The 18,694-nt window shown below is 43.4% G+C and overlaps 1 long non-coding RNA gene across 2 annotated transcripts in view; it reads left to right on the top strand.

Annotated features, from left to right (window-relative positions):
• Nucleotides 1-1,747: 1,747 nt before the first annotated feature.
• Nucleotides 1,748-18,694, top strand: part of LOC130534157 (uncharacterized) — a 38,973-nt gene continuing 22,026 nt past the window's right edge. Inside the window, exons 1-2 of one of the 2 annotated variants that reach the window (XR_008952819.1) lie at nucleotides 1,748-1,945; nucleotides 9,855-9,887. This is a non-coding gene — a long non-coding RNA (uncharacterized LOC130534157). The remainder of the gene's footprint in view (nucleotides 1,946-9,854; nucleotides 9,888-18,694) is intronic. The other variant, XR_008952820.1, reaches the window with a different exon arrangement.

Consider the following 18,694-nt stretch of genomic DNA (forward strand, 5'->3'; position numbering starts at 1 on the left):
GTTACCTTTCCCCACTGCACAGAGCCCGTGTCTTCATTACGAGGGACAAGTGATTAAAAAGATACGCAGGAATCGGCTACTGTACAAAACTACCGAATGTGGATGCAGAAAACCTGAAAGCACCTCATCAAAACATCTCACCGTCTTTTTAAATGTAAGTTAATAAATGTGGTTTCTTCTGCTTTTCTTCCCTTTAATAAAGGGGAATCCGTTTTATTCCAGAATAAAGCCCCAGATTTTTCTCTGCACAAAAGATAGATGACCCCCCCACCCCGCTCACAGCAAATGGGATTTTCATCCCCTAATGCAGGTGTCAGTAATCTCACTTTGCCTCTTCAAGTGATGTTTTTAGCCCCAGGAAGTGCTTGACCAGATTCCTCTCTTACTGCGCAGAAACGGTGTAATCTCTCAATCCTTGACACAGCAAATAAACAGCAGAGAAAGAGGCCCAGCAACTTTATCCCTCACTTCCTTCTACATTGTCTTGTTGACAAGTTTTAGAGGAACCCCGCAGAAGAAACACACACAAAAAGGAGACATATTTCTTAGGTAAAAAGCCCAAAGGGGCTTTAGCTTGGGAATGAAGGTTAAGTGCACGTAGTAGTGCTCACAAAAAGGAACTTAACACCTTCGCATCTGGTGGCATTGCATGCACTTCCGTCCATTTCAGCCTTAACGAGACACTGTTCACTTAGATGAAAAAAAAAGAAATGCATTTACTTTTTTCTGCAAGAATCTTCAGTAATAAATGAACTTCCTGCTGGAGAAAGGTCAGATATCCTCAGGTAAAACTTCCTTTGAATCCGTAATGTCTCGGCTAATTGAAGGTTAATGTCTTTTAACCTCTCTCATAAATTATTCCTTCAGATACCTGAACTCCCCCTGCTCCCCTTAGCCCACCCCTCATCTTAATTGAAAGGGACAATTTTCCCCAGGAGGTAGCGGCACAGTACCACGAGCCCCGGTGCAGGGCCAACTGGTCCTCCTCTCCTCTTTTTCTTCTTCTTTATTTGGCCCCAACTGAAGTGGCACCAAAGGCTGCATAAATCCTGGTTTTAAATCCTGGAAACTCTGTTTTCTGTAACACTGCGAGAGTGGGAAAGAGATGGATGCACACTTCAGCTCTATTCAATTCATGTCCCATTCTGGACATTTTCTCACAAAATGTAAAAATGAAAATTAAAGCAATGTAGTAAACTCAAAGAAACACTGTCGCTTCGACATCTAAAACAAACACAAATGAATTTGAACAAAATCTGTTTCAGTTAAATCATTTTATTGTGTTTCGCTAATATTCAGCCCCAAATTGAACAATAAGTGTTGTGAAATAGGCCTCGGGCGTGTTTTTCTTCTCTCCTACATGTAAACAAGATCGCTTCCGTCTGGTCCAAAGCAAACAGACTGTTAACAGACACAACATAAAGCAGGTTTGATAGAGACACAGCAGATCCTGAGGCCCTGGATCAGCCGTACTAATGGGATTAGAACAGCCGTGCACATACCAAATACCTGACTGACAGAAAAGCTTAAGACCCGCACAACAACTTTCACTACATGTCAAAATAATCCACCGCTGTGGTGAAATAAACTCTAATGGATGTTTCAATCACATTAATAGAGAGTAATCCACGGCAACTATCAGGAAAAGTGTTATAAGCCACAACACCTTCAGCTGCTGGAAAGACACCCCCCCCCCCCCCCCCCCCCGTTTTCTTTCCCCCCCTCCACCCCTAAGGGGCAGCAGAGGCCCGCGTTTACTGCAGGACATCTCTGGGCAATGACTGTCAAGTGGAACCCTTAAGCCTCCACAAGCAGGAACAAAGAATCAAAGTTCAGCCGAGGCAGCAGCTCTGCTTTCTGTCTGACAGTCTGGGCTGCATTTGCTCTGATTCTGATCATGATCTGGTTCCTTTCACATCAGCAGACTCAGGAAGAACAGAGAAAGGTAAGTTTGAAAAGGAGAAAAACGTGAATTGGTTTTCATTTTAGTTTCTCTCTCTCTCTCTCTCTCTCTCTCTCTCTCTCTCTCTCACACACACACACACACACACACGCACACACACACACGCACACACGCACTTTACTTGGTCAGCTAGCTTCCTGTCTTTCAGCAAACCGGTTGATACATTGAGATGGTGTTCCTGGGTGGGCTCCTCTGCAGGACCTTCAGGCTCAGTTCAAGGCTATCAAGTGAAATCTCTTTTGATGGAAAAAAGAAAGAAGGGAAATTAGCAAAAAAAGGGAGAAAAAAAGTTTAACGATAACTGAGAAACGTGGCGGGGGCAGTTCCCCGCAGACTGTGGGATGCGACACGGATTAATAAAGAGAACGGGTCAGTGAAGGGAGAGGGTGACGGCGAGGTTAGCTGGAGGGCCAGACAGCGCCAGATGAAAGTGGGAACTCTCTCCCACAGCTGTCAGCAGGTTTTAATGCAACCTCTGCTGCTGATTGGCAGAGCCGAACAGGTCTGGCCACCAAAACTTCCCTAGTTTCTCAAGGAGATTCTGGTAAAATGTCTCTGGGATGAACAATTCCATTCTCTTGTTGACTGATTCATAGTTTTGATTTCTAACATCTTTTTTTCCCCATCAGTTGTGAGAAGACAAACAATTTCATCATGTGTGTGTGTGTGTGTGTCTGTGTCTGAACGCTGCACCTACATTTGTGTCAGATGTGTACAAGTGAGGTTCCATGTTGAATACAGTAATCTTTAGCCTTTTCACAGCTCTGTAATTGAATCAAGCCATGATCTTTCATCCCTGTAGTTATTTTAAGACATGAATGACACAACAAAAATTGAAATGTAGCCCTCCCCTTTCCCATTTCAACAAAAGGTCAGAAATTCAATCACCACTGCTGCTATTGCTATAATAATATATGTATGGGAAACAGCCGCAGTTACTGACCACCAAATTCTTGGGCTGCCTCTGGTCATTTTTGTCTTGCCTAAGAACAGAGGCGTCTCTCACTGGAGTTATCCATTAATCCCAGCAGGCAGGGACACCAGCACAGCACACCAGCAGATTCTACCAGTCCGATCTGCCTTTCCTCCAATTCAATGTCTTTACCAGCAGGTATACTCATCGGCCAGAATTTTAAAAATGTGCATTTACTTGCACCAAGGTTTTAATATGACATGTTTTTTTATTAGAAAAATCATATTAAAAGAGACTTAATAATCATGCTGAGTAGCAGACCCACTTAAGGTCCTCGTGGTAAAGGAACAGACACATTTCATCACTTTAAAAAGTGGTGAATATTGTAAAATTTTAATGTCATACAGAATTTGGCTTTCTGAAACGGCGCGAGACAACAGCAGACTCTCGACAGGCACCACGGAACGAGTGAACAAAGTGAGGGAGGCAACTGGAGGAAGTGGAGCTGGGCGGAAAACAGCAGCCTCATTAATGCACCGTCACAGCTTTCATTAGCCCCCGAGAACCGGCAGCATCTGCATAAATCAGCCTGAAAGAGACGTGGAAAGGAAATCGCAACAAACTAAGCAAACACATTACGAGATCTAAGTAAAAATCCCCCAATTTTCCAGGAATGTACTTTACAGTGAAGTAGGTGGATCCTAATGAATTCAGTCAATATTAAGTTAAGTTGTTTTTTTCACTGATGTGAATAGAAGAGAGGCAATTGTAGTTTTTTGTTTTTTTTAAAATTATTGTTATTTAACCACAGTTAAAATCCTTGATTGGCGGCAAGGTCTCAGATATATCACCACAGATGACTTCTGCGCCTAAAATGTGAAACCGGGAATCACAAATATTCCTGTTGTGAGGAAGAGACAGATGTTTTCACTGTTGTGATGACCCCCCCCCCCCCCCCCCCCCCCCCCCAATTCTCTGTGTGGGTGCTGCTTCTTGCAGGAGGCATTTTTAAACTCTTGCATCTATTACCTTTCACCCTGTAAATACCTAATGCTGGAAACATTTGTCAATGTATGCAGCTGGCTGAGCAGAATAGATTATTAGGAAGCGAGGGGGTGGGGGGCATTGCCTCTCCAAACAGTGAGGGGAAAAAAAAGAAAATCACATCTTGCCTGCTTTAGAAGACAATGCTGGTCATTTTCAGATATAATTATATTTCATATTTACCAGCAGGTTATTAATCACATGATTACTGTAAGTATAGATCCTCACTGCAGTTTTCAAGTCAAATTAATCATGCACACATTTTAGAAAACGCACAAAAATGGGAAAAAGGAGAGAGGCGGTTCATCGCTCTTGGGCCAAATGTGCATCTGCGAGTTTAAATGTCACAAGCAAATGTTGCAGAAGGAATTTATGTATTGTGCGGTTGTCGTATTGTGTTCGTAGCATCGTATTGTGGTGTTTACATCAAGCCTCATTAGAGATTTATAGCTGATGCACTGCAGCTCGTTCATTCAGACATGCTGGGCTGGAGAAGCACGAGTGTGAAAACACTCGCTGTAAATTATTGAAGGAGAGAACAACAATGCAAAGGAGCAAGCGCGGAATGGGCTCGCGCTGTAGCCTGAAAAGGCAAATTTGGTCGCAGCCTTTAACACGCGGCCGACATTTTCTGGAGCTAACTGGGTTTCTTTTAAATGCGCCCTTCAATCTTCTGTGGAACATTTGAGCAGCCTATTTACAGTATATGTCAAGCAGCTATAGCTCGCAGCCTTAAAAACAGGAAAAACACGATGTTTTCCTGCACACGGACAGCAGGAGTGATGCGTAATCAGGTGATGTTCTTTGTCGAGTGTAGCATTTTAAGGCGCCTAAAACAGAGGCGCCGCCGGCGGTCGTCCTCCCTAGTCTGTTTCACGCAATCAGAATGTGTTTAATAGTGGTAAAGAAAAAGTAAAAACATCAATAGTACACTGGCCTCCTGTTGGGTCCTGTGGCCAGTGTTGCGGCGTGTGAAGGGTAATGGGACATCCAATGCCAGGGGACAGCAGGCAGCAGAGTCACACACCGCTGCCGAAAGAAAGATGAAGTAATCTCAGGAAACAAGTAGACACACTCCACTTCGAATTTCGCCCCAAACAAGATTAAAGTGACATTATTCTATGAGAATGTGGCAAGAGTATTAATCTTACACATAGAGGCAGAGGCCAGACAAACACGGGCGCCTTGCAAGAAGTAAGGGGAGAGCATTTATTATAGTGTCAGCACGGTGGACGGCGGGGCTCAGAGGTGGCCCACACGGCGCCATAATTGGACCATCATCCACAATTTTAGAAGTAATAACAGCAACTGTAACAGGGACATGATCCAACTATTGATCAGTGTTGTGACTAAGGTGAACGTTCCAGGACAAAATTATGACTGTTATATGATGGTATTGAAAAATATAAAACAAGATGGTGTAAAGGGTTCCTACAGTGGGGGGTGAACCAGAACCGCTCTGGAAAAACACCTGGTTTGTAAGGGAAGGGGCATATCAAGGTCTATGAAGCCAAATCATCGCTTTAAAAGAATCAATTTAGAGATAAAAGGTCAATTTCATTCTTCATTAATGGCCTGAATTCTGCAGTTATAGATGTTTACTGATACCTCCTCGTCTGTGTTATTGCTCGTGACCAGGGCCAGGATGTCTGCTCCATCTACTTGAGCTTTTTTTCAAACTTTTTTTGATTTTGCAGTTAAATTAGATCACTCTCACATCCGTCTCCAGTCTCCACGTTATCAAATCTCTTTTCTAGTGTGTTGAAAATGTCAAAAGAAGATGCATATTGACTAATAAAACACGTGAAAAGTCAATCCCGCCAGAAGCAAAGCTTCCACACCCACGCCATTAAAGAATTCATTAGTTTCAAAGCTGCTAAATGAGCATTACATTGAGGTTTTGTTTCCAACCTGTTGCATAAATAAGCAAGTCTCTAAAACCCTGCTGAGAAGGACAGAGCTTTAATGAGAAGGGTTTAGGCCCCTCCACCCATCCACTTCTGTAGCCTCAGCTCGGACTCCTAATGAGCCATCATCATGCAAAAAGTGCCAGCTTGATACACATTAATTGGATTTTCACTTTTTCACCAATTAATTGACCGGTATTGTCATGTTGGCCAGCCACTGAGGGCTTCTGTGAAAACAGGGAAGCTTCCCCCTTTTATTTTCCTCCCACCGCCTTTAATGGCCACCGAGCAGAGAGGGGAAGCATTTTCCTTTTCTTTCCTTCTTTACTGCAGAGATCAGCTATCTCATTATAGGCTTATGACATTTGTTGGAGCCAATCCCTTTGTGGAGAGAAAACAGTTTGTGTGCTGCTCAGTTGAAGCCTTTACAGTTTGTTAACCTGCCTCCGCTGGTGCCAGGGCCCCTGGGGGGAGAAGCCTGATGTGCAGTGAGTGACTCAGATTCCTTGCAGCCAGAGGACAGACCACAGGTTGAAGGAGAACAATCCCGTGCAGTCTTGTTCAGCAAGCACCACAACACGGACCGGCGTCCGCCGCGACCGCAGCACATCGCAGCGGTTATTTGATATGTTGACACGTGCGTGTTGTTTCAGATTTTGCCAAAAGGGGCAGGTTTGCGCACTCTTTGCGGACCAAACAGAAGGAAAATTCGAGTCGACCTGTTGAATTTAAACTTCAAAGGAGGAGTGACGCACCATTTGGTTAATCATCTATGGAATACTCATATTTGGAGGGCAAATTGTGTCATACAGTCGGTAATTATTAACAAAATGCTAATGGTGTTTGTGTTGTGGTGCCACGGTGACTAAAACCTCACTTTAAATAACAGCTTTGTAAACTTTTATCTACTTAAAATGAAAAGAAAAAAGTAGATAGTTAGAATCATAAAAACACAACCAGAAGGAGCATAAACTTGCAGAAATGAGCAGGAAAAGAGAGAACGGCTGTTTATTAAACAGGGCAGTGCGTTGCCATGGAAGGAATCCTGAGGCTGACCAGAGTTTGACCACACGATAGCTCATTACAGCAGCGCGGCTTTGCTCCACTGACTGGTGAACAGCTCCAGGTCAGGATGACAGGGGGAATTGATCGGTGCACTGAGTTGATGCATTACTTATTTGTATAAATATCATTTATGTTGTAATTGCATTTGCAAACACTGCATGCTTAATTTGTCACAAAAGGAGAAATACTGTTCATCACAGAGGGGGAAAAAAAGTTAAATAAATGCAGTTTTGATGTATAACCATTGGGGGGAAAGCTACTGTAAAACACAGAGAGTGATTTATTTCTTATACAATAAGTGTGGTATTATTGTGTCTGAGTTACAGCATCTGTCACTTATTGCATCAGTAGCTTTCAGAGAACAGTGAATGTTATTGTTGGGCGTTATCGATCCCTCACTTCATTTTGACAATTATTTAATGCAATCGTTGTCTAAATGGCTGCGACTTCATGTCTGAGACGGCTGCTCGACCTGAGGCGTTCAAAAAACAATAGCTACGGCAGCTCGCCGGGGTCAATGAAAGGACACTTTGTCAGCAACTCTTTTTAAAGGTAAGGTTGTTGCAAGAAGCTGAAAATAAACCATCCTCCTCAATCAATAGCCTTCCAGTCAGAGAAGGTTGAAGGTTAGAGGTCGAACCCGAAAGCAACCTCTGATTGGATAATCAAGGGCAATAGCCTTAATTAATTGATTCGTGGGGGCTTTGGGAGGAGGAGCGTTTTATAACACAAGATGGGCCGGTTTCCGTAACCATGAAGGATCCCATTATTTATGTAAGAGTGTCCATTATGTCACATTGGGGAGAAAAAATAGGCGTTTTTAATAGCATCAACATTTAATCAAGCAGAACTTCATTAATCCACATAATTAATTGAGCAGGCTTTGCTGTGCTCCTTTTGCTACCTTTACTTTCTGCCCGGACAGACATGTTTCACCATTATTGTTGTCCCATCCCTCCAAGGGTTGTGAGTTAATCTGCATGACCCAGCGCCTGTCACATACTAATAAACACAGAACTAATTGACTTTGTTGCACCACTTATCAGCTGCCTCGCCAGTCAGAACAACCTCAGAGATTTTTGTTTGTTTACGGCAGGACAGCCAGGTGTGTCTCATCAACCAGGAAGTATATTACAGTTTATTATATAAGTATTATGAGGTCATTACAGTGGAGAACAGAAGTGAATGATAATAAGCAGCTATGATGATGATGGTATCCACAAAGAAAAGTCGTTTGATTGTTTTTCTATACTATGAAACCATTCAGCGACACATTCCTCATGCACAAACTTACTATGCTCATATTTTACTATGAATACTTGCAAGGTCTTCTTATATTATCTTGCTGAATGGGGCACATTGTGAAGTTCTGTGTTTGGGGCCTACTCGTGTCTGTGTTCTCAGTCACGGACCAGTTCATGGTGTCCACCTGGTGGTGGGTGACAGAAGACGCAAATGAAGAGGAATGTCATTGGCAACGTTGTGTTTTCTTCACCTCAATTCTTGGTTCTACTTATATTATGCACACCTAAAATGAATTCTTCTTGACTTGTAAAGTTGGAGGTGTGGCGGAGCCCCAGAGGGCTGCAGCAAACATTAGTGCTGACCTTGTAAAACCGTGGCTGAGGTCAGCGTCCTATTTATCCAGCAATGCAGCACGAGGAGAATGTGGCCACCTCACACCACAGCCTGTTCGCTTTATCCCCTCTCTCTCTGTCTCTCTCCCTCACTCCCCCCCTACACCCTCATGTGCGCACATTCACACGTACACACAATGGCCGTTCAAAGTTTTTCCAGGGTATTTCTCGGTTAATTAACAGATTAGTGGTGTGGGGCAGCTCTGAAGTTCAGAGGTCAAGACTAAACCCTCTAACTGGGGGGATAATCAGTGGCAGGTGGGTCCACGCTTCTCCTGTTTGCCCCTCACACACCCATCCCCTCTTGACTTGACTTGTGGCAAAATAAGCACCCATCTCCTTCGTCCTCCCCCTGCTCCCTTGTATGGGCTACCGGTACCCTTGACTCCAGTTAATGCACCTGTAAAGGGGGGCAGTAACGGGGCAAGAGGGAGGGGTTTTGAAAGAGTGCGGGAAGAGGCCACAATTGGATAAGGTCTGGAAATGTGCCACCCTTTCATGCACACTGCCAAGTCCCATATTTACAAAACTGACCAGCAGACTCTGTGAACACGGTCTCACTGAACAGAACCTGGACTAAAGGAACATGAACGCAGGGACGAGACACACAAAAATGGGCGCTTAAAGAATAAGGGCTGAGTTTTTTGTTTTTTTTAAATTCCAGCCCCGTCTCCATTCACTCCTCCTATATTCCATTCCAGGTTCTGCTTGGTGGAGAACCCCTTTGTGAGCCTGTGAATGGGAGACTTTGGGAGTGTCTCTCCTTCCATTAATTAGGACTGGCCAGTGTTTCCGCTCCCCTGTGAGCCCCCTTCATTATTATTTCTTCACATTCTTTTGGAAAAGTTAACCCCATTCTGCCATTTGGACTTCAAAGAACTCAGACAATAAGGAAGTCCTCTTAAAATAGAGGTAGAACTGATTTCACAGCATTTTAAAACTGCCGACAGCGGCAAAAACACAAATGTCTGTTCTTTTGAAATCAACTGCAGCCTGAAACCGATGCGGGTCCATTTTTGCTGCACAAACTGGAATCAGCTCCAGGTATGTCAAAGATTGTCACCATTACAAACCAAATGTGTTTTATTCAAACGAACAAAAACACACTCCTGAAAACCTAAAACACACCTCCCCTACGTCTGTGGTGAACATCGGTCGGCCTTGTGGCGCCTTCCACCGCTGCCCAGCGGGCATCCAATGGCACCAAACAGGGGGGAAAAAGAAAGAAAAATCACTTTGCCTCATTAGCTACACACACTCTTATTTTGTCACAATGCCTTACTTGAGTCCTGCTAACAGAGCCCCCCCCCCATCTCTTTCTCTAGGTGGAGACTTCAGGGGCCGGAGGCACAGTTTGGGTGAGTGGGGCCTTTTCTTTCTGCCCCTCTTCTAGCTGGTTTAAGGGTTGTAATTATCTTTTGCTGGGGGTGGCTGTAAATTGGATTAAAGCGGAGGGTCTCGGCTGAGTGGATCACCCCACCACCACCGACCCACCAGTCCCCGGTTCCCCCACCATCTCACCACTTGGTGGGCCACACGCTGATAAAGTGTGGAAAACCGGATTTGGATTCAGCCTCAGCATTCATGCCCTCCTGACGGAAAAAATGAAATTTTCCAACAGAAAGGGCCAGTGTGCCGGCGGTATCTGTCCGCGCGGTGTATTTCATCTGGCCGCACTCTTCCAGAAACACCATTACCTACGTTATCAGTGTGAACCCACTCAGCCTGACTGGACTGGGAGCCTGACTACCACCCCTGCAGCCTCCGACCATCCCAGGACTGGTGTTTCCAGAATTTGCTGGCTGATTTTATTGAATTTCCATTTGCATATTGAAGGTTTGTTGTATTATTTTGTTCTTGCGTCCCTGATTGCAGTGTTGAACGAAAACACGCGGACAGTTGACGTCAAAATTTCAGCTGACAAGTGAGAAAGGGTATGGGTAAAAGATTACATTTACGGGGTGAAACAGTTTTCCCGGTGATCGTAAAATTCTAATCCTATCGAGGAATGTGCCCTGGTCTTTACGGATTGCTGAGATGCTGGTGCGTGAAATGACAAGTCTACCTTTCCGAACGACGGGAACCCTGTTTTCAATGAAATCGCAAGAGATTTTACATCAGCTCGGTTGCAGAATTTGCATCGGAAAATAATCAATTCCCACGTTATACAACTCAAATTTTGAATATTAAAGTTGTCATGGTAATAAAAAAAAAATGTGGGGTTGTTTCAAAAACAGCAGTAGTATTGGGGAAGTAATAAAAACTCATTATATATTTACTTCATTAAAAAAGTGCATTGTTTACTCAGCTACATACTACAACTGCCTTACAATTATTATATAGATTAAAAAATAACTGAGTATATAAATTCAATATTGGTGAAATAATCTGTAACAAAAGACCCGGCTGGATTGATCATTACTGACAGAGCAATAATTTAAAAATTTACCGTAAATCTGTCCCATTTAGCTTTCTATGAATTCACAAAATAATGTAAACTTACCTTTATTACAGTATACCTAATTATTGACACTTCTCTTGCTCCTAAATTTGTGAACGTAGGGAGTAACACAGAGGTTAACGATGTCCTAAAACCTGAAAAGTAATGGAATTGAATATATTTAGGAGTTTTTTCCCCGTTCATGCAAAATGTCAATATAATTTCCAACAGATACTTACTAAGGTTCACTGGACGCCCAAGTGTTGATGGAGAAACTAACCTTTCAGGGCGATACTGGGATGCTACTCGACTGAGCCGTAATAACTCTGATGGCTTCACCAAACGGCTTTGGCATTTGAGTGAAGGCGGGAAAAACACAGTTACAGAGTTTGCAAAAGAAAATCAAACACAATAACACATGAACGGCAATTCGAGGCCGACTTATGCCTTCAAGCAGTTCATTGGATGATCAAACAAAAGGCCACACGGTGCAATCAGGTGAGTTAGCTGGCCTTTTGCATTTAAGTTAACAGTTTTCTTTTCTTTCTGTTTTATAAGGCGCTAGTGAAAACATACCACACTCTTATCTTGAGTGCTCTTCTTTGATGCTTCCTGAACCTCCCAGCCTGCATGGCCGCAGAGATAAATGGGAGGGAGTTCTGTTGGTAGGAGATTCCTCAGCACAGTGGGAGCTCAGCGCCGTCACTACAAGTGTTTGTTTAAGATACGGACTGTTTCTAGTCCTCCCTACTTTATTTATTATTATTATTACACACAAGAAATTGGTGTTACACACAAGAAATTAGACCCGGGGAAAATGTTGTGCTGCTGTGGCTGACGGGGACGGAAAAAAGACCCTGTGAAAGTTGACAGAAACAAATAAAGAGGTTTTATTAGATATGTAAACGTACCATTTGAGCCCAGAGCGGCGGGCTGGGACCATGGACGACCCACCACTCTGGCAGGTTCCCGAGCGGATACGTGGCAGTAAATGAGGGGATTCTCTCCGTGTTTATTAGACAGTAGTCGCTACCTCCTTTCATTGTTAATTTCCTGCCATGTCATGTGCAGACAGAGATCAAACAGGGGACAAAGTGACCCTCCACCCTCCACACTCAACACCCCTCCACCCCATGATCAGTCAGCCTGACTCCCCTTCGTTCTCACTGAGCGCCTTAAAACCGTACAAGCTGTTTTCCTGCCCCAAGCATGTCCGCCCTGCGATACTGATTAGCGATTGACTCGGGGGCCATTTGTATATTCGCAACTTGATTTTGCCGTTGATGAATGTCGCTTCAGTTCCCCGAGATTTAATGTTCCGTACAAGCGACCGTAAATCTGTCACTTTGGCTTAATTCGCTTTTAATTTGTATTTCGGCTTCTTCTCCGTCTCCTTTGCGTTCACCTTTCAAAATGGCCATTCGGTGAGCCTCTCCTTTACATCGGAAAACTTTGATTGCCGATCTGTGCCATCCGTGTCAATCAAACATCTGCTCAGCATTTTGTCCACTGCTGCACACGCTGACCTCCAAGTAACCTGCGGAACAGGCAGCAAGGAGGGAAACGGCGGGAAGCAATTTACTTTCCCAAAGCTACCATGCAAAGAAATGGCCAATCAGGGCTGTGCGGCGAGTGTCTGTTTTTTGATTAAATGTGCTCCAGTCCTGGATTCTTATGTTTGATTTTCTTTCTTTTTAACTGCACCCACGGTGTTACATAGGCAAAGGGGAGGTGAAATTTCTCCCTTCCAAATGGATTGCAATTTCCCTCCATTTAGCACCTGAAGGTAATTAGCTTGAAGAGATTGCAGAGTGAGAAACACGTTCATGGAACATTAACTCTCGCACATTCTCCAGTTGCAGGGAATTAATAGGAAAGATTAAAGTTTAAAGAGAGCAAATGCCATTAGCTCGCAAACCTCCTTCTCCTGGGCTGTGACCAAACCATGCTAAACCAATGCTTTTTTTAATATATACAAAAAAAATTCTATTCATGTTAGCTTTCTTCAGATAACACATAATGTAAAGCATATTACAGGGCCCCACCACTTTGTGTAGTCCTCTTTTTTATTTATTCTGCTGAGTTATGTTAATAATTAGCTTAGGGATGTCTTAAATGTAGCGATAAGATAAAGAATATTTGAACATTTAAGATAATCAGCAACTGTCTCCAGATCTGATATGCCTTTTTAAATGAATCATGTCCTAATATTCCCTGTGCCTTCTGGGATGTTTTAAGTCTCTGTGTGTGTATCTAATCATTTACTTCCATCATACATCGAGTTTTCATTAGGTTATACTTTTCCCCACTTATTTGCCCATTTAGCCGTTCATCCATCAATCTATCTACCTTAAGGGGATAGAGGAGGAGACGGCAATTGGCAATGAATTTTTAGAGGCCATCCCACTCACAGATTCCATCAAAGCCTTAAAAATTCTGCAAGGGAAAAAAAAAATGAAATTGAGACATGGTAGAATTTATTACCCAGAAAATTCCATTCTACTATCTGATTTGAAAAGTCCAGTCCTCCTAGCTTCAGAAAATCTATTTCCCCACATTTTAATACCCCCTAGCAGTCCTCATAATTCATTCGAGTGTGTAAAGCTCGGTTTTATTAGATCTGAAACAAATTTTGGTGGGGATCCTATAGGTCATTAACCATGGAGTAATTTTATCCTTGTTTCCCTAATGATGCCATAATGGTGAGTGAATTTCTTAACTAAAGACCAAAGAACATTGTGAAGGTCAGCTTCATCTACAGGCTCCTTCAAGCGCTTCTCGGAGAGATTGGAAAAGTCGCACATTTTTGAGGAGTCATTAATAACCTTAAAGCTGAGAGCCTATTTGCGTTCTAGCTCTCTACCTTTTAATTTTCCTGCTTTGTCACTCACTCTCTCCCGCTCTCCCATTCTATCTGTATTTTTCCAGCCTTTTTATCACCCTTTTGGAAAAGAATGAAAGCTGTATGGGTGCGTGCGTGAGAGAGAGGGTGTAAGAAAAGGAGAGGGAAAGTGTAGTGACACATGGATCCCAGATGTGATGCTGTTATAATTTGAATTTTATGCCTTTGTTATCGCTTTAATCATTTCTTTATTCGTTTTGTTTCAGTGGTCTGGGAGAGCCACCTGATAGGGTAAACCACCAAGGGAACCATTTTTATTTGGAATGTGGTGCAAGGTCTAATTAGAATTTGAATTTTGCTGAGCCTTGAAATGGCTGGTACTTTATCCTGATCGCCTTAGATATTGTTCCAAGTCAATCATTTGTCACTGCAAAGCATGCTGGGAAGCTCCCTCTAATGAAGCCCTGGGTTTTGTCACCATTTTTTGCTGCCCTGGCACTTTTGTCCATTTAGGCAGCCTGATGTAAGGACGCCGGCGGTTATACATCCGTGTTACGACGCCGGCAGGATCACGGCGTGGTTGTAGCGCTGATGTCACATCCATCTGAGGTCTGTCAGGATTTAACGTCCGCACAACACGGGGAAGGATTCATCTTTTACACTGTTCATCTTCTTTATGTTATACACGTCGCTCTAATCGTATTCTTAGACTGAGAAGCTTAAAAACCACTTTTATCTTTACTGTGATTATTCTATATTGACTGAGGGGGAGAGCTATATTTTAAATACTGCAAAAGTAAGATTTATAATCATCTTTTCTTATAAAGGAAATATTACAAACATGCACATGCTGTTAAACCCTTCAGAAACCTTTTGTCGACACCGTCAGGGGCTCGGATGGCAGGTCCAACACACATGTTGCCGTATCATCAGGGGGAAATCCCAGAAGTACGGGGGAGAGGAGGGTCCAGGTGGAAGTGACCTCCGGCTCTGGAGCTCCAGTCCTGAGGAGTCTCAACATAATAGAGTTTAGACGAGAACAGAAGCAGCAGTGGTGATCATCGAGCAGACCTTAAAAACATGATGTGATGAAAACAGCCACTTATTTTAACCGCTAAACAGTTACAGATGTGAATGCGGATGCGTATAATTTGCTCTTTAGACAATTTCATAGTATAATACTGGCATGAACAGCTTATAGTAAGCTGCAACAAATCATAGTTATGTGTGGATAATTGAATATTTCCCTTTTTACTCTGTGTTTAGATGATTTTAAAAAGCAGCATTAAACATTCCCATGCGTGTGCGTGTGCGCGCGCACTCGTCTCATCCAGGCTGATTTTGCCTTGGACAGGCGACCACGGGCTGTCCTGTACATCGCCGTGTGAACATGAGAAGGTAATGGTGTTTTTGTCACAGCCTATCTGGGTTAACGTTGTGTCCCCCTCTCAGGTTCCCTCCGATGCATTTTATTTCCCCGAGTGCCTCCTTTGGACAGATTGGAGTTGACAGGCGTTAACGTTCAGAAATGTACCCATAAATGGCATTCATGGGTGCTGATATGCACTTTGCTGGTATATGAAGAGCAGCGCAGCAGCTGTGCACCGCTGGCACCTAAACCCTTCATCTCTGCTGATCATGATGTCGTATCATTGCGCTGTAAAATAATCCATCCTCTTGACAAAGTTGAATTCATTTATATTTACTAGAAATGTTGCCAGTTTATTTATATAATAAGCGGGTTTTTTTTTTCAGATGTGCTTAAGAGTGCTGGGATGTCTCCACATTACTCCTGAGACCAGACTCATGTTAATTCCATTTAGATCTAATTGAAACTGAAGTTAATAAAAAAAAAAGTCTGAAAGCCCGCTTCAAACTCCTTTGAAAATAAAATAAAATCCTTCTGACAAGATGATGGATCACCTGTAAGTCCACCTGACACTGAAATTAGGGTTTTTTAATGACATGCTGCCTCCTCCTAGATGTGAAATTCAAATTCCCTCCCTGGTCTCCCTCCCCGCCGTCACCTGTCCCTTTGACTCGCGTGCGCCAAACGCAGGCACTTCGTCTTTGTCACAGGGAGCAGGACATAGTTTTTCACCAGCGAGCTTTTGTATTAACCAATCTCATATGGAACTGAGGACATAGCTCATTGAGCAGCGTGTTGTTGTTACGTGAGCATATTTTTCCTCTCAGGGACCAGGCGCCAATTCCGTCCACCGCTCTTTTTATCCCAACTCAAGAGGTCTCCTTTTGTTTTCTGCACAGCCTCCATTGCAGATAGATTTGATTTCCAACCCTTAAAAAGGGAACAGCTTGAATTCACAAAACATGCAGCAAGAATAATAGATAAAAATCTAAAACATCAAATTTGCACCCAAGTGAATTAATGGTAATACATGAGATGGAGGACAGTGGTGTCACCAGTGATCAAGTGTGGCACCTCTCATGAACACCCACACCCCTTTTTCTTGGGGGGGGTCCCTATAATCCATCCTGAAGCCAGTAAAAGCTGGGCTGGCCCCCTGGACGAGAGGCAGCGAGAGGCAAATGAAAAATCGATGTGGGTCTGACACATTAACTTATCCTCCCGTTTCATAACTGGCACGAGGTGTCAGAAGAAATCTGCAGTGTGGAGGAGGCATGTGGGTCCTTACTGGTCTGCACAGGAGGAAGTGGTTTAAAGTGGTGGGTTACAGGGAAAGAAACTGGGACCGCTGGTCGAAGGTTGTGTTGCTCCCATTTCCTGATTGACTAACACATCTACTCACATATGAGGTGCACAGGCCTTTAAATCCATCCATCCACCCATCCATCCATCCATCCATCCATCCACCCATCCACCCATGCATCCATCCATCCATCCATCCATCCATCCACCATCCATCCATCCATCCATCCATCCATCCATCCATCCATCCATCCATCCATCCAGCCATCCATCCATCCATCCATCCATCCATACAGCTCATCACCTGGCTAATATATAGCAAAAAAACCCATTTAAACTCATATTTAACCCTAAAGTCAGTTTACAGTCGGCAGGTCACCAGTGATCAAATGTCCATGTATTTAGATGGTGGGAGGACGTTGGGGTCTCCAGACAGACCCCACACGGACATATTGAAAGCGCGCTAACACCACTCAGAAAAGGGATTCAAACAATTTTTCAATCTACAACCGCAATTAATTCATAGCTTCATGCAATTAAATGGAAAACTGGATGGATGGCGTGATATATGCCTGCATTGCTCTTTGAATGCGGATCTAAAAGCAGAATATTGTGTTTATTGTTCCCTTTGTCTTTTAGGTTTCTCTTAATGAACAATAATAAGCTACATCATGTCAGTCGAACTAGCGGAAAGAAAAATAGCCTTCACACGGAGAACTCTTCTAATCAGGACTCTCTCTCAACTGTTAAATGTATTTAAACACTAAATTAACAACCCATAAAGGGCCTCTGGTGCACTCCATTTAAATTAGAGCCAGTTCTTATTTACTGCCACAGAACTGCAAAAGTGACACTCTCCCTGATCACATTAAGAAAAGCAACGGAGTGACCTTGGTGTAATGGAGGTGATGAGATATGAGCACCACCCTCGCCCTCAAAAAACACACAGATTCCATGAATCCTCAGCCATCAGACAGGGGTGGGAAAAAAAGAAGGGTAGAGAGTGGATGACTGCCCTCATCTACATTGTCATTAAATCACCAGCTAATGGTGTTAGCATCAGTTCAGCTACCGCCGCTGTGAAGAACAAGCAAGATTTACGAGAAGGACATCTGAGAGTTGAAAAACAGAGGAAAGGAAGAAATACGCTCGGTCTTTGGAGTGAAATACCCACTGCCAGCACTTCACCTCTAAGTTCCACGTAGGGGTGTTGGTGTCATCTTGTTTTGCGGGAGTTGATCGCTCGCATATTTAATGCTTTAATTACACCTCAACAGCTGTGCACAGTGATTTAAGTTTATGGATGTGAAAGCGCTTAATTATGAAGCAAAGCGCATCAAGTCATTTCTGATGGCGGATGCAGACAATTAAATTTATTTAAGATTTTCAGCAGAGGCGGAATAAACGGCTCGCTCAAAATGACCCGCGCTGAAATGCACAATATGCTGTAATGTTTTCTGTAATGAAACATCGCCGTGAGCAGAAGGTATCAATCAGGGGGCCGGTATCAGGACGCAAAGAGCGTGTGGGTTCTGTTTCACCATCAAAGAGAGAACAGAACATTCAGACGAGACAGCACAGCTCTGAAAAATCTTCTGCCCTCGCGATCAAAACGGCTCAAACATCATCTTAAACCGTCATTACAGGAATTTTCCTTTATAGTTAGTATGTTACATATAACATCAGCGTTTGATGTTCTCAGATTAAACTAGCAGTTGTAGTTTTAGTCTAAAAGGCTCCAGCAGCTGAGTGAAGAAGTGAAAGACCGCCACAAATGAAAGCACTCCCACTCTTTTATGTGTCCTCCGCTGGTCGCTGACCGGCTTACATGCTAACAGCGTCGACCTGTTTCCTCACTCGAGTTCGGCTTCCATTATTTGGCAAATTGAGTCATGGCCGGCGTTTGGAAACAGAACATAATGTGCCACATTTTTCTTTCTTCATCTCTCAGCACCCTTCACTTTCTCCTTTTTCCCCTCTCGCAGTCCTTTAAGGACTCCGTCCGTATTATTTACGGCTGACTGGCTGAGGCCTGCGCTTGGACTGACGGTCTAAAATAGAGTAATTCCTTTAAATGTTTTTTTAAAAGCCGCAGGAGCCGCGACACGGCGGCCATTATTGATGACATCATTACAAAGTATAGGATCTCTGAGTGAATAGTAACGTCCAATCTGTCATTTTCTCTTTGTTATCGGCACTTTAAGTTGTAAAG

The sequence above is a fragment of the Takifugu flavidus genome, chromosome 11 (genome assembly GCF_003711565.1).
Source record: "Takifugu flavidus isolate HTHZ2018 chromosome 11, ASM371156v2, whole genome shotgun sequence".
NCBI classification, from domain to species: domain Eukaryota; kingdom Metazoa; phylum Chordata; class Actinopteri; order Tetraodontiformes; family Tetraodontidae; genus Takifugu; species Takifugu flavidus.